Source organism: Vipera berus (genome assembly GCF_964194415.1).
Source record: "Vipera berus genome assembly, chromosome: 6".
Taxonomy (NCBI): domain Eukaryota; kingdom Metazoa; phylum Chordata; class Lepidosauria; order Squamata; family Viperidae; genus Vipera; species Vipera berus.
Window position 1 is genome coordinate 56,300,816 of NC_138208.1, and position 23,544 is coordinate 56,324,359.

General features: G+C 36.5%; 1 long non-coding RNA gene across 1 annotated transcript in view; it reads left to right on the forward strand.

The window, feature by feature from the left end:
* Nucleotides 1–16,423, forward strand: part of LOC308670344 — a 41,577-nt gene extending 25,154 nt beyond the window's left edge. The window contains exons 2-6 of the long non-coding RNA XR_014027001.1: nt 4,325–4,407; nt 5,413–5,513; nt 8,627–8,779; nt 8,883–9,075; nt 14,428–16,423. This is a non-coding gene — a long non-coding RNA (uncharacterized lncRNA). The remainder of the gene's footprint in view (nt 1–4,324; nt 4,408–5,412; nt 5,514–8,626; nt 8,780–8,882; nt 9,076–14,427) is intronic.
* Nucleotides 16,424–23,544: the final 7,121 nt, after the last annotated feature.

Genomic DNA, 23,544 nt, shown 5'->3' on the forward strand with positions numbered 1-23,544 from the left:
CCAGGGCCAAGGCAGTGGGGGCCGTTCCCTCACTGTTTCCAGGATGGCTTTGCGGGCCACATGAAACCACTTCGCGGGCTGGATCTGGCCCCCGGGCCTTGTGTTTGACATGTCTGGTTTAGAATATTGATAATTTATTTCTGCCTACATCAGAAAATTAGCATCAGAGTAGTGTTTTATGGCACAAGTCACTTTGCTAGAAAGCAGCTTCCAATTTTCCAGCTATAAAAAAACAGAAATAAAAATAGCAAATATGCATCATGAAAGAATCAAAATGTTTGGTTGAATAAAAATGGTTTTCCCTTAGTGCCTGAGAGATATTAAGGGAGTAACAGAAGCTTCTTGTTTAAGTGTCTTAGGTTGTTTTATAAGGAATGATGATAACTCGGAAAGCTTTTATTACAAAAAGGGCTTTATTACATATTTATGTACAAACTATGCAGGGTTCTCTGCCTGAGCACTAAGCTGTACTTCTCTTGCTCTCCTTTATTATTTATGTCTGTTAACACTTTCTTGTTTCATTTATTGCCTTACAGCTTGAATCTAAAGACATTTATTATATCTCCTCCTTCTCCCTCCTTTTTCTTTCCCCAAAGTCACTTGCTTTACTTTTCTCAACAAGGTCAGTGGGTCTCACTAGGCACAGCGTCCCTCATCTTCTGTTGACAGGACACCATCCTGCTCTTTCAGCCTTCTTCCTTCTCCCAACCTCCTCTGGGGAGATTTTCCTTTGGGAGAATGCATGGACTTTTTTTTCTTTTTGCCAGACTTATCCCATCCACTCATTGATTTCACTCAGTTGCTTTCCAGGTCCTGGTTTCTCCGGCCATAGCAACTACCTTAACCACCACCCTTAATGGACTGTTTGTTAGGTTTGCTTTTTCTCTTTTCTTTTCCTTCTTTCCCTTTCCCCAACTTTCCAGCCACCTTCACTGTAAGCTTCTCATTAAAAAGCAGCCCCCTTTCTAACCAACAGCTATCCTATACTAAAGCTCTCGTCTGTTCATATTTAATACTTCTCAGCTATACCCCACTACATTTTTCTGTGAAATGCTAAAATGTGGCTAATAGCCTTGAGGAATAGCAGACTGACACTGACTTGTCACAGGAAGCTGTTTCCTATCCAGGGTTCTGCAGCCTGAAAAGTTCATTGTTTTATTGAAATTACTTTTTGGGGGGGGGAGAGAAGGAAGAGAATCTGGCATTCATCATCTGAATCTTAAATAGAAAGTATGTTAGGAGTATTACATAACCCTTCATTCAGGCATTAATTAGCATAGTGTTCCTGGGTATTTCTAGAAGATTTAGATATTATGATTTGCTGTTTTTCCTGACATGTAGACTGCAGTAGCAAAGAAATGTATTAAAACAATTGGAGCATTTTGACACAGTAATTAAAGTGCTGAATTTAGATAAAGGAGATTCATGTTGAACTACAGAGCTCATTGATGACTTGGGTTATTCTATTCCAATTTCCAACTCAGTCTGTCCCACACAAGATTTGCTGTTATGCTGATTAAGAGGGCACACCCTTATGTAAACTGCATTGCATATTCAAAGGAAAGGTGAGTTTTAAATTAAAGGATGACACAAGAGTCATGCCCTTATTTGCCTGTGGTTACTCCTTGTAGCTCTGTCGAGCTTACTAAGAGGAACCATTTGGCTTAGGTAAGATTTATTGTATGGTTCACATATCTTCTCAGAGACTAGATCCTCAGCCTTTGGATAGCATCAGATTAATGTTGCTGACAGGTGATCTGACAACACCAAATTTCCTGGTGAATCAAGTGATGGATCCATCATATGCTATCAAACATATTCCTGATAAACTGTATTGAGTATGTTATCTGAAAACAGAGACATGTCATGCTGATGAAATGCTGCATAAATTTTTACTATGGATACTATGCAACATATAGAGGGCAATTTGGAAATAAACCTCTGTTTGGTTATCAATGACAGACACTCTCAGATACAGAGCTTATATTATACACATTAGAAAACTACAACATTACATTACTTATTCGACATAATCACCATTCAAATTGAGGGACTTGTTGGTTCACTTATCGTGAACCAACACCACACTGTAAGTCAGCATGCCCCGACACTTGTTATGGATGGCTCGTCTGAGTTTTCATAGCATTTCACAGTAGACTTCTGAATTGATGGTCGAACCACGCTCATGAACTAGCAGTGTTCCTTTGGTATCTTCACATTTGGTGGGATTTTCCATGGCACCACTTCCGGTGTGATGTTGGTTCATGATAATGCTTGCCTGCATACCGCTAGACACACCCAAGAACTTTTGAAGCAGTTCCATTGGGATGTTTTTAATCATCCCCCATATAGCCCAGATTTGGTGCTGAGTGACTACTACAAAGGAATTTGAAACCTTGTAAGACGTTATGACAAGTGCCTCAATTTGAATGGCTATTATGTCAAAAAGCAATCTAGTAATGTAGTTTTCTAATGTGTATAATAAAAGTTCTGTATCTGCAAGTGTCTGTCATTGATAATCAAATGGAGGTTTATTTCTGAATTGCCTTTGTACATAATGAGATTACATGTACACATATAAAATACATTGTTTTGAAAACAAGCCTCTAATTCTTCTTTTTCATTGTTGTTAATGTTTTATTGATCTAAGGGAAACCTGAAATCTAAAAGAATATGGAAATCTTTTCCATATTCAAGTGAAAAATGGTTAGTGAACTTTTAGTCACATTTCGTAACAATGCAGCAGGTGAAGTCAGAACCTAATTTTATAAAATCTGTTAAAAATATACTGGAACAATTAAACAGTGAATACTGATTTTGTGTTACAATTGCAAGACAAATGACTTCTTAGTGAAAGAAAATCTTATATTAATTAATCTTCATCATGGCTTATGTGGGTAATGCAATTTATGTGTACTAAATCTTACTTTGTTTGAATTACATGTAAACATAACACTTCTGTATTGAATATAAGTCACTAGATTTATTGAAATAGAATCATATATAAATTAAACTACTTTTCCTTTAAAAAGGTCAAGTATACTTACTACATAGAATATATTAATGAAAGTAGCTGTGTTAAAAACAGTGACATACATAAAAGAATCAAAGAAAGCCATGTTTTTATTTTTTAAAATTCATAGTTTCATCCCATGTATTTTAAAATTACATACAGAGAAACAGTTAGGCAGGTGAATTTTACTTATATCTTAATATTAAATTTACGTCATTGAGTATATGTCATTTGTATTTTAAAACCACCATTAATATCCACAACATTAATCATGAAACATCTGAAAAATATGGTATGAGGTATTTCATCTATCTGCCATGTCTCATCTCTTTCAATAGCAAGTCAATAACAGTGATTAGAGCTGCCACCTCAGAATGCACACCCTCAAACCATATAGCCATAATACAGAGAAGGTTGTGTTTTGTTTTGTTTTAAGCCCCTGATCTTTGCAAATTACATCCAAACTGTTTGGGGAACTTCTCAGCAACTAGAGGTAATACAGTTTAATCTTCTTTTTTTCCTGCTGGTAAGCCTCTTCTGCACGTTTCTGCATGTATAAGGTCCTGAGATTTATTTATTTTCCTGCCAAATGCATTTTATTACGGAAAAAATGCAGAAAAATAAATATAGATATTTCTGTGATCTTGCAGAATATTTTAAACAATTTCAGAAACAATGTTGCAGATTTTATAATTGCAAAATAAGTCAGACAAAAGCAAAACAGCAAACCCTTCTATCCCTATCTTTGAAATTGAAGCACCAATAATACATTGGTCATAAATATGGCTACAATCCTGTCAAGCATTTCAAAGATTTAAATTCAGTGTATCTCTTCATTCATATTGTTTGCAATTCCAACCTCATTGTGTCCTAGCTATGAAATCAAAACCCAAGTCAGACATAGTTTTGTATATTGTTGCCAGTATAACACCTGTTCTCAAAGGATTGGAAATGAGGAAATCCAGGATTTTCTTAAAATGTAAATTTCATTCAGTATTTCATTAAACTGTGAATCATGAAAAATGCATAACAAAGAAACAGTATAACTGTATAAGTGAATTTATGACATTTGTAATTTTGGAACTGAAGGAAAATGGATTGTTGGTAGGCTGAAACTCTGTTATATATGGATTATGCAGAGATAAGTCAACGCAAAATAAGTTTAACCTCACTAATACCAAGGTTGTCTAGTTGCTGAGATCAAAATGCAAGTGTGATACAGGATTTGTCCAACAGTTGTAGCCTATTAAAATAATAAGCCATCATTTCTGTTATGGCATGACCTCTTCCATTTATTATTTTCATATGCAGTTACCACTGAACCCATTGATCAAGAGAGCTTGATTCAGAAAAAGAAGTGGTCTTCCCAGGCATGTGGTCTAAAATTCTTGCTGGTAAGAGATATGGTTGATATTGAGAGCCTAATGTCTGTATGCTTGCCGGTTGTGTGGTGGGATAACAATACATTTGCAGTGTTTAATGCAAATGGGATCTTCATTCAGCTGTATAGTTTTTACATCAAGTTAGTGCATGTGATAGGAAACTGGATCCAAATTGAAGAATTCAGAAAGGCATTATATTATATTCACTATGGTGGGCTCATAGTCTTAATTCATTGTACAACTTTATGTTTGTCATATTAATAAGATAAATATGATATCATCAGGTAAGATATAGCATTTTTCTTCACATTTCCAATAGGCAATGCTATTAATATTCACATTTTGAAATTAGGTACTAAGGATGTAAATGTCACCATGTGAATTGAAGTTATTCTTGTCTTGCCCTGCAAAAAAAGCTAACTCTTCTTGTATAAATAACCTTTAAGACTTCCTACTGAATGTTAACTTTTTTCAAAAATCAAACAGGAAGTGTTTGATCCAATTACAGTGGATCAGTAGTACAGTGATCTATAGATAAAATGGTGATATTTCTTCTTTCTTTATAAAATTGTCAAGTTTATACCTTTCCCCTTCTACCAAGCCAACCTGTGACAATTTTCAAATGATAATAGCAAATCTGTATCATAAAGGTACTATGATTTGTGGCCTCCATGGCAATTATGGACCTGTCCCAAGTCATTGTGGGCCCAATTCATATTGGGAGGTTCAAGATTATACCGGTTTTATTTCCAAGGCAATTGAAAATCTGATTTTGGAGAATCTTTGTATCAATCCTTTGCTGTGGACAGATTGCTTTTCAATTGCTTTTTGTTTAGTGCTATCCTAAGGGCCCATCCCAAGCAAATGACAGACCCACCTGCATTCCAAAGGAAATATTGAGTTATCCCTAAGGATCCAGTGGGCATTTCAGCTGAAGCCTTAGATAAAACCTTGAATGTAAAGATGACATTTAATTGGATTTCCCCATACAGATTGTTCCCTCTCTATCAATTGCAGCAGGCATTTTGGACTTCTGAAACCTCTGGGAGATGAAGTGTAGGAAGAGATACCTGGAGTACTACTGAAGGAAGATAAAAAGTTAATCCAACTGAATACAAGTAAGAACTCATATTAGATATTATACCATAGTGATAATGTTACTATTGTTTGATATTATGCCCATATTGTACCTGCCAACAGTTCTGGCATTATTAAAAGTAACCCAAATCCTGTTGGGAAGAGACAGGTAGCAGGATCTTCTGCAGATTTCTGTGAAGAATATTCTTACTATTTGTGAGACTAAGTTACTCAGATTTATCTACAATTGGATTCTGATTGTACAGGTCTAAATAAGAGGCCTGAAGCAAGAACTTATTTGTGACTCCTAAGGAAGTAATTTAATTAATTTAATTTAATTATGGGACTTGTATGCCGCCCTATCTCCTGAAGGACTCAGGGCGGCTAACAACAATAAAACAACAATAAAAACAATGAATACAAATATTAAAAGAGATTAAATTTTACAAAGCCCCACTAAAAACCAATAAAAATTAAAACAAAATTAAAACCCCTGTCGTCAGTCCAGGTTGGCCAGTTGGAAATGGTATGTCTTTAGGTCGCGACGAAAGGACCAGAGATCTGGGGCCGTCCGAAGTTCTCGGGGGAGCTGATTCCAAAGGGCAGGTGCACCGACAGAGAAGGCCCTCCCCCTGGGGGTCGCCAGATGACATTGTCTGGCTGACGGCACCCTGAGGAGACCCTCCCTGTGTGAGCGCACAGGGCGATGGGAAGTAGCTAGGTCTCTCCAGCCTGTTGGCCAGGGACGTGCCTGTTTGATCATCCTCCTGGATAACAAAAGCCACCTGGGGGATGACCTATGATTGGGTCTGTGTGGTGGTGTTGGTTTCCTTAAGTGAGAAAGTGGTTCCTGTGGTTTTCAGAGAGGCTGTGAGATTTCTTCTCCTCAAGAACCATTCCTGTGCCCAATGGTTCTGAACAATTACTGTCCAAACAGCAGCTTTCCCTTATTAGGGAAGATTATAAAGAAGGTAGCCAGGCTTTAGTTCTAAACCCCCTTTATCTTAGTTAAAAAATTATCTGGGTTTCAGGCCAGGATTTAGTATGGAGATAGCATTGGCCTGCTTGTTTATGATCTGTAGTGAAGCTGGAATTAGATGGTACTATAATAATACATTCAACCTGATGCTCATTTTTTCAATTGCTTTCAATACTGTCAGCCACAGAAACCTTTTGGACCAGTTTCAGAGGTTGGAAGTAGGAGGTCCCACTTTGTGGTGGTGGTCTTAATCTGTGGCCAGTTTCAATTAGTGTTGACAGTGGGGAGAAATCACAGCTGTGGCTCCTTATTTGTGGGGTGCTGCAGGATTCCATGCTCTTTTTCCTTCTTAACCTCTACATGAAACTGCTGGGTGAGATCAGCCATCATTTTGGAGTCAGATATCATCAGATATCATCAGATATCATCTTGACAGACATGGTGAAGTCGTAACCCAGTGCTTGGAGTCTGTACATATCTTAGAACTTAGATATATTTTAAATAAATAGAAAGATTTTCACAGAAACAAAAATTGGTTATGTTATAATGTATTTCTTCCTCTTTAAAATGCCAAAAAGTTGTTACTATACTACAGTGCAATACAACTTAGGTAAAGATTTCCCCTGCCTCTAGGGGGCATTTCTTAGCCAAGGGAGCCAGCGTTGTCTGAATACACTTCTGTGGTCATATGGTCAGCGTGACTATAAGCCGATGCACATGGAACACTGTTACCTTCCCACCAAAATAGTACCCATTTATCTACTTGCATTTGCATGCTTTCAAACTCTAGGTGGGCAGGAGCTGGGGCGAGGACAGGAGTTCACCCATCACATGGCGCTCAAGTCTTGAATCTTGGGCTATCAGCTTTCCAGCTGATAAGTTTAGTGTTTTTAATTTCTGAGCCATTGCTCTACAGAACAAAACAACTTAAATTATGTTTTATTGACTAAGCTACATTTAAATATATTCACCTTATAGTCTTATAAACCAGGATTGCTTAAATCAAAAGGACTATTTTCACACAATATGCTAACCAAGCCACAGCTTTTAGTGTAAAAAATGCATTCTAGTTTTTTTGACACTTCAATAGAAAACAATGTCATTCTTTCAGACGTAGCATCAGGTTTTATGTATCTACAATTTGCAAATATGTAAAGTCAGACATTTTTGCCATCTCTCCAAGTATGATGTGGTCAAGAAACTCAGTATGGGATTAGTATTTATGATACACTCTGCTACAAACATTTTGCAGTCAGAGAAATAAACCAGCATCCTACTGCAGCTGGTTTATTTATTTTCCTTAGCATTGTTACTACAGTGAATATATACTTTCAGCTGGAAAGTTAGAGGTGCCACCTGATATTAGCACACAGAACCTAAAGAAGCATACTATTTATAAATAATATTCTGATAATTTTCTTTTAAAAAATGCAAGCTTTTTCTAAGTAATATCTATAGTTGCAGTATTACATCTTACTGTCTTTTGCTATGTATCTCTTTATAGTGATGCACTGAAAAAGATGCAGGCAATAAACCCGTTGTAGCAAGTAGCTTACCTTAGAACAAACAGAAAGGCAAAAAATAGTTTGAATTTGACTTCAGAAAACATTTTAGGATGCTGCTGTAATAAGGAGACTGATTTTGTTCCAGTTAAGAAATGCATTCATCATTTGAAGTGTCCCTGTAGTGTTTATAATCTGTATGTATAGAGAGAAAGAAAGATATAAAAACTCAAAAATTTTGAAGAATTATTCATTACTTGCAGTTTCTGATATCTTCTCAATTTCAACATTCATTTCTATGTAAAACACAGTGATAGGCAAATCATTGATGTGCTGCATTCAAAATATGTGTATGTTTTATTTTTTTCTCACAAACCAATACACAAGCAGAGAACAGAACATACATTAGGGGGGAGACAATCCCTTACCAACTACTTAGAAAACAATACAGTTCGGGCTAAGAAGAATTACTGTCTAGCAGATGCAATTTCTTTCTAGCTTAAAAAGCAGCTGTGTTTTTGTAAAATCCTATGAATGTGGCAGACCTACCTAAAGGTAGAAAAAAAAACCACCCCTTGTTTTGTAATAAGGGGATTTTCAATTTAAAAGCGAGAGAGGGCCTGTTGTGTGAAGTATAGTTATTACATTCATTGTATTCTGTCTCGCTCACTAGGAGGCTAATAATGAAGGAGTCAGTAAAAGCCAGTGCCATGAGAGTTATCTCATGGCCCCAGATGCTGGATAAGTTGAAGAAGGCAGAAATCACTTCTGGATGACATTCAGGTCTGAATGATGATTTGAAGAAGAAAAGACTATTATTTCCAAGGTAAACAGGCTGTTTCATCCATCAGCAGTATATAATGGTCTAAATATTGTTTATATACAGACTTAGAAAGTTCACTTTATCACAGATTTTTTCTCTCTGACAGCTTCAGCAATATATTCCTGAAACAAAAGATCCACTCCAGACCCTGTCACACCTAAAAGGAACCTTTGAGGAAATTGCCAGGCTCAAATATGATGAGAGAATTACCCACAAAGCAGAATATGAAAAAAGGCACATAGATACTTTGGATACTTCTGTAAAGTGCCAAAGACCTGGTTCAGAAATGGTCTCACAAGGTGAATGTTCTTAGTGATTACTTGTATTGAAATCCGCCTAATAGCTTTCTCTTTTAGGAGCTAAGAATTTAAGTATATTTATACCAGCATATTTCCAGACTAAAAGGCTGTCAGAACATTTGTCACTGTGTTGACAGGAAGATATCATCCTTATGCTGTTTTATGGCAACTAATTTAATATATGCAAATGTGCACAAGTAGCCCTCAGAAGGCTTTCAGAGTGAGAGACTTAATAAATGTGTGTGCCAGTGTGAATATGTGTATGTGTCTTTGTACATGTCTTTGCTTCTTTGTGGTAATGTTTGTGTTGTTTACAGACTACATTTTTCAAAAGGAGGCTTAGAGTTATATTCTAGTTTCAAGTTTCCTTAAAACTAGTGAAATACACAAGTGTATATAAGTTGAGCTTTTAGACTGAATTTTAATCTTTTAATACATGTAATAGTAAGGGCATGTAAATGACATCACTGGCAATATATTAAATCAGTTTTCAGTGAAGCCAGAAAATTTCACTGAATTTTTCTCCACACATGCTTTATTTTTGTAAATATAATCAGAACAAGCTTTTTGATATCCTATTTAGAAGATATTTTTTGTGTAATATTCAGCCTTTTTCTAATAAATAAACAAACTTCATTTTTCATTTCATTTTAATGTATGCCGATTAGCGTACATTCAAAGTGACAATAAAGCTCTATTCCTATTCTATTCTATTCTATTCTATTCTATTCTATTCTATTCTATTCTATTCTATTCTATTCTATTCTATTCTATTCTATTCTATACAAAGCTGCTTCTTTATGGTTAGTTTCCTATAGGTCTTTGTGTCCTCCTTTTTCATTTCAGGCTGCAGTTGAGAGAAATAATTTCTTTCCTACCCTTATAAAAGGCTGACATTGCCGTGTAAAAGTATTAAAATAAAACTTTAAGCCAGGAGCTATATTTCTCAAATCAACCCCAAGAATAAAACAATTGAATTGGCTGAAATCCAGTTTTTGGATGGGAACTTTGTTTGGCTGAACTGAAGTACAAAACCAAAAAAAGTCATCTCTTTTCCTTCTTTTGCCAAAGTTAAAAAAAGGAAAGGAAAGAAGTTTCTTCAATCTATCTAAGCCATGTAATATCACCATGCCAACCTAGGATTAATCTTTAGAAGAAGGAACCCCAAGCTGGAATGAGAATACTGGGCAGTTTTTTCCCCCTGCTGATTTCCATGAAAATGTCTAAAATGAGCTTAAGTCTCTCTTATTGGTCCATGAATTTAGAAATACTTGAATTAGATTGTTTCTTGACATTTTTTATGAATCTCATGACATTGGATTGTAAATAAGACTGATATTTTTTTTAAAAAAATAGTATCACTGACATAGATCTAGCAGTGGGTTCACTTCCATAAATTACATAAGATGCTAAACTGAAATAAAATAATATTTTAGAACATTAAAAGAACAAATATAATATAATTCAATATCATAAATAATAGATGAGGAACATTTATCAGGAATAAATGTTCCTCATCCAGCTCCTACCCACCTAGCAATTTGAAAGCATGTAAATGCAAGTAGATAAATAAGTACCATTTTGGCGGAAAGGTAACAGCGTTCCATGTGCCTTAGGGTATAGTCATGTTGGCCACATGACCACAGAAGCATCTTTGGACAACACTGGCTCTCTTGGCTAAGAAACGGAGATGAGCACTGCCCCCTAGATTAAGATATCTTTTTTTTACCTTTATCCTATAAAACAAGGATGAAGTAATTATGGGCCTTCCCTTGTGTAACTATAGTTTCTTATATCTAATACCATTACTCTCCTGGATTAGTAATTCAGCAGTTGCTGAAGAACTTCTGCATTTAAAACATCATAGAATTATAAAACAGCAGGAATGGCAGGAACCTTGGAGAGCATTTAGTATCTAGCATTTAATGCAGTAAGTCTGTGCAGTAAGTTTGTAGTTTGTTGTTAGCATCTCTAACAAAATAAAAAACTATATAGATAGATGAACTCTTTCTCCATATTTAAAACATGTTGATAATTTTTGGGAGTGCATTAATCTGGACCTAATCAGTGACCATTTGTCCTGCCAAAATGCAGTTGAATGAAAATAAGGTTTCATATGCAGTTTTTAAATCATTTGCATGTTTTATGCATGGTAATTTAATTTATTTATGCACTACCTTTCATTTATGAATTTCCCGTTCTCACTTGCATTAACCACATGGTGCTATACAAGAAATAGATTTGATAGGCAGCCAGAGAAGAGTAAGAAAACAATAAAATGGAGTAGATTTTCCATTGCGGTTATTAACAACAATTAACAAGATTAACTATTTTGCTAAGGTTATTTTATTTAAAGTATTGTAGACTTCTTGAAGCATTTTGGATATTCTTTAGCACATGCTGTATAGAAAGGTAGAAAGAAAAATATTTCCAAAGGTATTGAACGTAAGATCTTTTCTTTTCAGTGGACATAGAGACCTATGTCATTGGCTTATTAGCAGGAAAAACACATAGTAATTGATTCTTTGAAGTATTTTATTTCAGAATTTATGTAGTCATAGCTTGATTTTGAAAACAACAGCTTTATTTCTTTATTGTCCAGCAGGATAGGTAGGTGGTAGAATTTTCATGGATTTGGTTATAGATGAAGGTGCCATGTGGTATGTTTGAAAGTAATATATTTTCATCTCAGCATTACCACCTCTGTGTAAATCAGAAGTGCTTTAGTTCAGCTTTTTTGATTCCAAGTGTGTGAATTTTGAGCCAGCAAGATCATTGGTTATACTAACTGGCAATTTGGAAGGCATAGACAAAAGACATCTGGAGAGCACCACATTGGGAAAAGCCTCTTTAGTATATCTATAGAAATGTTGTCTGAGTAGCACACTCTGACACAAATGTTTGAGTTGTTTGCAGTGTCCATTTAAGGAAACTAAACAGGAAAGAGTTGAGGATGCTTAAAAGATTCCAAGGATACGTTTGTAGTTGTTTTGTCTTTTATATGTCTGTTCTAGTGCTATTTTTGTGGTGTCCTGTCTATTCGGTGAATTCAATGGTTGTGTGTGGTGACTGTCCCCCTGTCTGTTCAGTTAGCAATCTCTCTGAAGCCTAAATTGCTGTTAATTTGTGACAGAACACTTTTTAAACAACTGCAATATAGTTTTCAAATGTTGAATAATGTAGCATGAAATTCTCAGTTAGTTTGGAAATGATTGTGAAATCATGTGAAGAAAATCAGTATGGCATCTGATCAAGATAAATTCACTCTAGTGTTTTATGGCTTTTTATTCCTATGTGATAGTAATAAAGTCTCATGTAGGGATGGAAGCCATGAAATACATTGTGAAAAATCATCAACTAAGATGAGCCATCAGAATAGAATCATTATAGGACTAGAGCTGCTAATGATTTTTGGAAAACGGGGTATTTGTTTTGTTGCGTTTTATGTTTGCACTGTTTTTTCATTGCTTCATTCTTAGAGTTGGAAAGATAGGGAAATAGTTTGTAATAAAATAATTCATTTTTAAGTCAGCAGCAAAGTTTTATATTTTAATACATATTTAATTTTGGTTATTAAAGTGAACACTGTGCATGAAACACTGAATTATGTATTCTATTGATCAAATAAACCATTAATGGTATTTATCAGGTCCAGGTTTCTTTACTCCCATACTCCGGAAATGATCCTGAACTGAAGCAACAATTCCAGCATGGTGTATGACATGGTTTTCCCCCAAATTCATACTCTACTCTTTCTGACATTATATGTATTCTGGGAAGCAGTGGCAGCCACTTCATTGTGTTTGCACTTCTTTGAAGCATGATTTGAGTGGCATTTGAAATAACCATTCCACAATTTCTCCAACATTGCTGAAATCATGCCTGGACAGATTATTAAAAGAGGATATCTTACATGTTCCTTATTGAATGCTCAGTGCAAACGATATCATTGTATATCTGATTCTCTTTCTTTGTGCTGACTAGGATACATTTGGATACAGTAATCTGTCTTGTTCCAAGTATGGAACCCACTTCCCCACCCTTTTTACATCTACTTTTTACATCTACCGAAGCTATAGAACTGAATTTTAAAAGCATCTCTGTCTCCTATTATTCCCCCAAATTAAAAAACTCACCAATATTATTTCTATATGTCTTTCCATAGTTGATAGTTTTTGTGATGCAGTATCCCAAATTGAAATATATTTCCTATATTTCCTATTGCATAACACAAACCAATTTAAAATCAAATTATGTAACTATTAACATAAAACCTATTTTTTCTGAGAGGTACATATCACTTTGATTTCAATGAGATCTACTCCTTAATTAGGACATTTAAAATGGGAGCCTGTATATATGTATATATTTACATTTGCATAGAGGTGACCCAGTGTGCCACTGTATTACAGGAATTTGGTACATGTATGTGTTGGTATATGTGTGTGTGATGATGATAATGATGATAGTAATGAGGGTTATATATTGATTATATTTATAATAGTAATGAGATGTTAATAACATCTGTGCTGATAATGTTACCTAATTTGGGTAATGAAATGTCTTCAAGAAAAGAATCAAGCTCAGAGAGCACCAAGGACCTCTCATTTCCACTCTGAGCCACAAATATTCTTTTTTATTGGATGATAATAATCTTTTGCTAATGCAAATCCAACTCCCATGGTGCTAGTTCTCATAGAAAAGAAAGTATTTTGGGTATTCTTCACCATTTCTCTTCTGAATAAATGTACTGTAGCTTTAGGGCCATAATTTTTATTGGGAAAATGGCTTATTTCCTTATGAGGAAAATACTAGAGCCCCATTAAGTGCTTCTCCCAACAATTTCCTTTTTTAATTTTAAATAAGTTTTGTTACTGTGAATATATATTTAATGAAATATACACTTTTTTCATTTTAAATACCTTATTTTTAAATGCAGTAATATGCACAGTTTAACTTGAATTAAACTAGAACAAATGAATAATATACTGCTATTTTCATGAATGGGTATGAGAAATGAGGAAAAGAGACATAATTCACAATAATCATAAAACTGTTTAGAAATGTGGCTGTAAGTCTTTTAGAACTAAAGTACCCTAATGCCGTCACTTGCTGTGAAGATAACAGTGACTTTGTAAGCAGTTGTCTCTATTCCAGTTATACAATAGTGGAAATTAAGCAGCCATTATCCTTTATGTTTTGACAGCCAAAGTATGATTCAGAGGAATAGCAAGATTTTAGCATAGAGGCATGCGAGTATTTGCATGAAGAAATAATAGAAGCTTTTCCCTCTCAGCTTACTTTTGGATATTATCAAACTCTTTTTTCTTCTTTTCTCTCTCTTTAATTTAGGTCCACTGACTCTCAACAAAACCTGAGAAAGAATTGCTCCAGTTAAGTGAACAAGGTATCAAATTACAGATGAACTGTCTACTTTTGTCAGTATTAGAGTTATGCTGCGCAATATTGAAGGACACATCTTTACTTCACCATGTTGCCTTTCATCATTGAAGCTGTGTAATTAACCTGAAGACAAAGACACCATGCAGCTTATATGTCATCAAAGTTATTCCTGGAATGCATAACAGAAAATCACCACCACAGAAATTTTGCGGCCATCTATTAATTAATTACTTTTTATACTTGCATAGAATGATGGGAGGAATCAGGATAGGCCTTGCCATTAGACTGATTGATCTGATCATTTCAGGTGATGTTGCGGAAAGACAGGGCATTGCTCCAAAACCAAGCTCATTTGTTTACCTGTTTATCTACCAGCCAGTAGCAGTCTTCCACTCCTTCTGCTGACAGATATAATAATAATAATAATAATAATAATAATAATAATAATAATAATAATAATAATAATAATAATAATAGTAATAATAGTAATAATAATAATAATAATAATAATAATAATAATAATAATAATAATAATAATAATAATAATAATAATAAGAAGAAGAAGAAGAAGAAGAAGAAGAAGAAGAAGAAGAAGAAGAAGAAGAAGAAGAAGTTGGAAGGGACCTTGAAGGTCATCTAGTCCATCCCCCTGCTCAGGCAGGAAACCCTATACCATTTCAGGCTATCCAGTCTCTTCTTAAAAACTTCCAGTGTTGGAGCATTCACCACTTCTGGAGGCAGGTTGTTCCACTGGTTAATTGTTCTATCTGTCAGGAAGTTTCTCCTTAGTTCTAGGTTGCTTCTCTCCTTGACTAGTTTCCATCCATTGCTTCTTCCACACTCCCTGCTAAGGTCAGTGTCTTGTTCTAGAATGACAAACTAGCCAGTGATATTCCTTTAATCCTCTTTCAGGCTGAAATTCTTTGTTCTGAATATTTCTTCTCAATCAGGCATTAAGAGCTAGGTATAAAGTAGCACAGATGGCTAGTTTCCACTATGCCTTGTACTGAACACTTGGCAAATAACTGGTTGACATTACCCTGCCACAGCTAAGAACTATAGATTATTATATATTAATATTAAAAATAGTATATTACTATTATATTTTAATACAGACTCTTCTGAAATAAGAGTCATTTTCATTTCTCCTTTTCTTCTTTCCCCATTATTACATCTGTGCATACAGTTTATCAGTTAAAATTCCTTCTGTGTGGTGTAGAACAGAATTTGCAGAGATACTCTCTTGATGTGCTCTAATGATGTCCATACCTTGGAAAGGAAATCAGTTGAAGAGGCTAATATTTCAACATTGCATCATGAGTATAATGTATCCTGCATATTGTTTGTTTAAACTACATAAATGTAAGCCAGGAACACCAGTATGTGAAATACAGTAGTACACTTGGTTCTGAGAATAGCGGTGTAATGAGGAACTGTGCTTATTAGCACTGTTCACTTGTTATTTGCTATCATAGTGAAACACAATAATTTATGACCCTGGAACTTAGCTGTGCAATGATCTTGAAGAACTGAGAGAGTGGGGAGAATGTTGTTTCTGAAGAAATAAATACAAGTGCAACGCAGTTAACCCTATCTATATTCAAGATATAAAAGAATTTATAATTTGCCCAAGCTATTATGAGATAATATACTTTGAAAAAAGTTGTTTTAAAACTATGAAGAATGCCCAAATAACTAGTTATTATAAGCTGTTATAAATAGATACTATAGATATTATTTCAATTAAGAAAACATATTTAATATGTACTACTTGTGATTGGGGGGAAAAAATAGTTCAAAGCCTAGATCCCTCTCTCATGAGCCAGATTTTAAAACTCAGATTGTTTTTCAACTTTCTAAAATCTCTTCCCTAAAATACTGTCTGCTGTATTATATATTTAATAAATATGGTTACTATTAAATTTTGGATTGTAAACTATTTTCTCCCATTATCTTTAAATATGTAATAATTTATAACTTTGAAATAAATACATTTTTTATTAAATCCAGCCAGTGTATTATTACAATAAATAATCTTTGTTTTAAATACAGTGTATTATTATACAGTGTATTATTATACAGGGACGCGGTGGCTCAGTGGGTTAGGACGCTGAGCTTGTCGATCAGAAGGTCGGCAGTTTGGCGGGTCGTTATTCATCCCAGCTTCTGCCAACCTAGCAGTTCGAAAGCATGTAAAAATGCAAGTAGAAAAATAGGGACCACTACGGTGGGAAGGTAACAGCGTTCCGTGCGCCTTTGGCGTCTAGTCATGCCGGCCACATGTCCACGGAGACGTCCTCAGACAAGCGCTGGCTCTTCGGCTTTGAAACGGAGATGAGCACCGGCCCCTAGAGTTGGAAACGACTAGCACGCATGTGCGGGGGAACCTTTACCTTTACCTTTATTATTATTAAGCTTAATTATATAAGCAGAACTTTGTGAGATAGGCAATATCAAAGCTGTTTGTAGAAAACCATTGCTCTGACTTTCTCCTGACACCTCTCAGCCAGAAGTTGATGAGCCTAAGTGTAAAGTGATTTACCTAGTCATTAATTTGACATTAATATTGTGTCTTCTGCAAGTCACACAAGTTTATCCTATTCAAGGGACTAGGATTATTTTACATTCAAATACACTTATTGAAATGCAGTGTGTATGAGATATAAAAAAGCTTGTATATTCAATAGGCACATGTAATATATTCCCCTTCCTTTTATGACTTCATAAACAGGAGGTGGGAAACTGAGAAGAAGAAGGCAACCAGCAGTGATGTCAAGAAAGTGCCAGGGCCCCTAAAGTTAGTTCTTCCAGTTGAAGCAGTCATTGCAAGAGGTGACAGGGCAAAAGCTGATTTGGGAATATCATTAGATGAGGAGGTGGTAGAGCAGTTGTTCCTTAAATCATACCCTTCTCCCTTTTGCATCGCCCTTCTGATATATTCTCACTTCAATCCTATTTTTAAACATTCAGGTAGGTATGTTCACTTTGATGAAGACCTTTATTCAAAAAACCTGTAATATACCTGAAACTTAAAATGAAAGTAGAATATCCAGTCAGAGATTGCTTCCAGTTTGGGGAAAAAAGAATTGAAGACAAAGAATATGAGGAAAAAAAGAAAATGATGTGATATTTATTTATTTAATTTGTATTTTACAAATAATAAAGTGGCAAAATATCCAACATACCTTTGTCCTATTTTCCCCACAACAACAACCATGTGAGGTGAGTTGGGCTGAGAGAGAGTGACTGACCAAAATCACATAGCTGGCTTTCATGGCTAAGGCAGGAATTGAAATCATGGTTTCCTGTTTTCTAGCCCAACCTAAGTCTAATCTTCACCTTAACCACTAGACCACTGTGTATATTTTTATTATAGTTGAAAATTTTTGTGAAAACTTGTACATAGTTTCAGGAATTAAAGAAGATGGAAAGATTTCCAGAAGAGTTATCACCGTTTGACTAGTTCAGGGGTAAGCAACCTTGGCTCTTTTATGACTCAAGTCCATGAGTCATAAAAGAGCCAAGGTTGCCTACCCCTGGACTAGTTTGTGTCTAGAGATAAAAAATATTCATCTGACATTTACTATTGCTATGAACTAACTATTGCACGTGTCTTCTCAACTTGCTTTTCAAAGTTGACTGAAAGTTGGAATAACAGTCTTTTTAGTCACACACTAGTTTGGATTGTGAAGTGACTTAGATGTACATTTCATCTTTTCATCTTTGCTTTCTTTAAACTTCACAAATACTTCACCATCAGGGTTGCTTCTGTGAATGTAAAAAGATCATTTGAAAGACTGAAAGAAAGCAATTGGGGTTCAACAGATGGCAAAGAGTCAATGTAATTTGACAGATTTCCTCTACTGTAAGATATTGTTTCTCATTGCTGCCTGCTTCAGGAGATTCCACACAATAAGAAAACTGATTAAAGAAAAGTCCTGTACCAAGAAGCTGTCAAGCCATGAACTTACATACATTATGAATATGTGCAATAGTATTTCATTTTACACTTTCTGGGAAATTAATAAAAGAAACCTTAAGAAGCACCTATTTTATACGGTTACAGTTAATTCGTTTCTCCTGTTACATTTAAATTGCTATTTACTGGCATTTTTAGAGAGATCCTGGGGGACTGTAATCAAGATTGTAATGGACTTCACACAATTTCAAATTCTATACTTCCACTACCCTATTGTGGCCTAAAAAGTAGTGAATAATATTCCTGCTTTGCCACTTTCAGATATACCGTATATACTTGAGTATAAGCCGAATTTTTCAGCCCACTTTTTGGGGTGAAAAATCCACTTCGGCTTATACTCCAGTGAACAAAAAAAAAAGAACTTCGGTGCTTCCCTCCAGAGGAAGAAGGTGCTGGATGCGGCCGGCTCCGCGGGGAAGGGGGAGCGGCGGCGGGGGCGACGAAAAAGCCGCAAAAACGGTAGGAGAGATGCTGACTGGCGGCGGCCTCGGAGGAGGCGGAGGGGGAGGAGGGAGGGAAGGGTGACCGGGCGGGGGAGGGGGGGTTGAGCCAGAAGGAAAAGGGAAACTCATCCCGCAGAGCGGTTGCGAAAAGAGGGAGGAGATAAGCCAGCCCGGTACCTGGATCCGCTTCCTGTGTCTCCTCCGCTCTGCCATGATGTCCCCGTTTTGGTCTCCTGGTGACGTGGGGCTGAGCCGGAAAAGGGGGAGGGGGAGACCGAGGGAGGGAGGGAGGAAGGAAGAGAGAGAGAGAGACAGAGCCAGCATCAGCCAGCGGGCTCACGAGGGGCAGCAACCTCGCGATTAGGACGCGCGCGAGCCCTTGGGGAGGCAGGGCGGGAGCGCAGTCCGGCCGCTGGGCTTCCTTACCCTCTTGTCCGCATCGCTGCAAGGAATTGCGTTGTTTGGGGACGGCGACGCTCGCCCATTCACACGCTGTCCAAATGCTGGTCATTTGCTGCGGGGCTCCCGCTTGGAAGGGAAGGGAAGATTTGTGAGGGGAAGATGCCCTATCGGGGTGGACATAAGGATCCTCCTCCTGAAAAATGTTACCCCAAGTATTCAAGCCAGTCTGTCCCAATAACCTGGGAAGCCTTTCCAAATCCCAGGCTGGTTGTAGTCAGGGTGACCTTCGCGCATCTGGAAGGCACCGAGAGAGCGTTTTTTGTTGAATTGGAGCCATGGGCTAGTCATGGTTAAGGCACTTGTAGGCGAAGCAAATCACAAAAGCCCCCAAATCCTTCTAAATGCAGCCCACGGGCGAGCTTCCCAAGTTGTTTTAATTTAGTTTGCACGTGGCAATAGAAATAAGCTTTTTTCCTCCTCAGCGGATCGGTGCGGTGAAGAGGCTGGGCTTCCTTCGGGGGGCCTTTCATTCCTGTACAAGGGGGAAGGGGAACTCTCTGCTTTTGTGTGTGTGTGTGTGTGTGTGTGTGTGTGTGTGTGTGTGTGTGTCCCATCTGCAAAGCTGCTGAGGAAGGAGAAGCGGGATACTGGTTGTTTTATGGTCCCAACAGTTTTTGCTTGCAGGCAAATGATATTTCTTACACATCTTAAAATGCACCATTGTTGCTACTTTGTCATGCCACTGCCTGTAGTCAGTCTGTGCAATCTTCTTGCAGCAGCTTACCAGGTGGTCCACTGTTTCTTTAGCTTCTTTGCCTAAGTGGCACTTACTGTCTGTTACTGTCTTCTCAATTCTGGCAATGTATGCATTTGTCCTTAAGGCTTGGTCTTGTGCAGAACAGAATTAGTCCCTCAGTCTCTTTCTTCAACTTTCCTGCTCTTAGCCACTGTCAGATCTTTTTATTATATGCTTTCCCTGCTATTTTTTTAACGTACTGGCCATGTAGTGATTTGTCTTCCCATGCCTCCATTCTATTCTTCATTTCGTCTTTCTTGTAGGCCATTTGGTCTCTCCAGTAGTCAGTAAGCCTTCCTGATATACCAATTTCAGTGCATCTTCATCATTGTACTTCAGATATTCTTCCAAAGCCATTTCTTCTTCTTCAACCATCTGATGTAGTTGCAACAAATTGGACTTGTTTGGACTTTAAGATCTTCTTCACTGTCTTGATATATTCACCTCTAATCTTGACTTCAGTGTGCTTGATATTGTCAGCTTGAAGAATACCCAGGTATTTGTAGTAATCATCTTCACCAAACTCTTAATGTTATTTTCACAGGGTATCTTGATTCCTTCACTTTTCACTATTTTTCCTTGTTTGATAGTGAATATGGCACATTTGTCCAATCCAAACTCCATTGCAATATCTTGGATATATATAAGGACAGTGTTGAACAGCGATTCTATTTCAGATGGAGTTTTTCCACATAGCTTTAGATCATTCATGTAAAGGAGGTGGGATAGTGTGGCAGATGTTTTTGATGTTTGATAGCCATGGCCTGGGTTATTCAGTATTGTTGACCGTGGAAACAGTGCAATAGTAGTGGTATAGTGAATTACCTTGAAATATTCCTCTCTTGATATTAACCTCTCCCAGTCTCTCACCATTGACCTGCAACTGTGTCTTCCATTGTGCCATCGATCTTAGCACAAAGCTTCTGATGTTTCTACTGACTCCTGTTATTTCTAGGCACTTGATTATCCAGTCATGTGGCAGAGAGTCAAATGACTTTTTGTAGTCAATTCATGCTACATTCAGGTTGGTTTTCCTTCTCTTGCAGTTTTTGCAAAATCATTTTGTCAAATAGGAGTTGATCTTTTGTTCCTCTACTATTGGGTCAGTTTCTTTCTGCTCAGATATAAAGAGATTGTTTTCAACGAGATGCTGTTGTACTGCATCATCTACCACATAGTTAGCAATTTAAAAGTTGTTGATAAGCAAATAATTGGCCTGTATTTGAATGGTGCTGCCCCTTTTGCAGGATCTTTCATTATCAGGTAGGTTTTCCCAGATGTTAGCCACGCTTCAATTTCACCTCCTTGTAGTATGTTGTTAAACTGCTTGGCAATCTGTAGGTGTAGACCAGTTAGATGTTTCAACCAAAGACCATGCAGTTCATCTACACCTGGTGCTGACCAATTCTTGATCTTCCTTGCTCTTTATCATTTCTGCTGTTATTACTATTTTTTTCATTTCAACTTCTTTTTTATTCTTATTTACCTCTTTTAACCAAGCTGTATCCTTGATGTATTTCTTTGGGTTATCCCATATCTATACCCAGAACTGCACTGTTTCTTCCTTGTCAGGTACTAACTGATTCACTGCAGTTTCTCCAATGATTGGTAGAAATGTTTCTGATTAGATTGAAACTGGAGGTTCTGCCTATAATTTGCAATTCGAGCTTCGTATCTGTTGATCTTCTTGATTATAGCTATTATTTGCTGCTTTATTATTTCTAGTGCTTCCTTGATCTTCCTTGTTTCTAAGTGGTATTTCTTGGTTAGATATTCTTTGGTCTTCTTGTTTTTCAGCTTCTTTTCTTTCATCTGTTCTAACTTACTTGCATCTGATCTCAACTTGCTGATCTTATTTTCCAGTCTAATCTTCCATTTTTGTCTTTGTTTTTGTTTCTTCTCTATTGATTTGCATCCCAGGTATTCAGTTATAAATACAGTTGTGCTGAACATTAGTTGATTTGTTTCTTGCAGTGAGTTGGTGCTTATGGTTGATATTGCAGTATTTGCATCTTTTAATGCTTCTATTAGCTGTTTCTTTAGAACAAGCTTCAATGCAGGCAGCCTTACTCTGATGTTCTTGTGCTGTTCTAGATGCTCAGTTATTCTTTGTTTCAATTTTTTTATTTCTTTAGTCAGAGGGCTTTGTTCTTCCTGAGGCAGAGGTGCCTGGTTTCCAAATGAAAACAATTTTATATCTCTGCTAGATTCTTCTACTGCCAACTCCCCCTGGTTTACCCCTACTTTTTGAGTTACTTCTGGCAAGGCTTTGATTTCTTTGCCTTGAGTAAACTTTTGCAGTTCTTTCCATTCTGCTTCTGTGAATACTTTATTTCATAATATAAATCAATGTTGATCTGCTAGCCTCTGTTCTGTTATTTCTGATTCTGGATGTTGTTCTTTCCAGAACTGGTACATTTATTTCAAATATCCTTTTCTTTTTGGATTTGATCTGTAACAACAGATCATTAGTGGTTTGTTTTCAATCACTTTATATTTGTGATGGGTAAATACCTTTACTTCCAGTAGTTCTGCAGCTGCTCGCCCTGGTTGCTCAGCCAACAGTCCTGAGTCCTGTAGTCCATTTTTCACCAAATATCCAGGAACTCCAACATCTAGTGTGGACCTTGTTAACCTGGACATCCAAGCCAGGATTTACATTTCACCATATTTTTTATGGGAAAGAATCACTTTGTCTAACTCCTCTGATGAGATTTGTCCAGTATGATTGAACCTGTGGCATAATTCTCATCTTCCTCAGAACACCCAAACCCCAGAACCACATAAGGTAGTGCCTCACTGACAGTTGTTACTGTTATTATGTTTACATAGTTCTTTACAATGTTAACAGACACATAAACACATATAAAGAAGTAACTGTGACTTAAATATGATTTCCTGATGTTTTTTTTTATTTACATCACTCAATAATGGTGGAAGAATTGAGCCATATGAACATTTCTAACTAAAATGTTTTTAACACTTGATTGCTGGCATTTTCTAAACAATTGGATGCTTGAATGGATATATGTTTGTGCCTATAATATCCGGAAGGCTAATCACAATCTTTAACTTCAATTTTCTATGGTCCACTGTTGTCAATGGGAAAAGCAAATGACTTGATGCTTAGTATTTATGTAGACAACTTAATGGCCTAGGGGAGAAAGTTCCTGCTGGATTTGGAAGTGATTGGTTTTCACCATTTTGACACTGATGCATCTTTGGAATACATTGAACATCATGCAATGAAAAGCAGTTGTAGTGTAAACTCTGCATATAATTGTAGAATCCTGATCTAGTAAAAACAGACAATGAAGAGAAAGCTACATCTAATGATTCAGCCTACATAATGTGATCTTGAGATAACCTAAAAGTCCAATCTATTTCCCAACATGATACATTTACTACATGTGTATATAGCAAGAGCAAAGAAAGTTCCAAACATT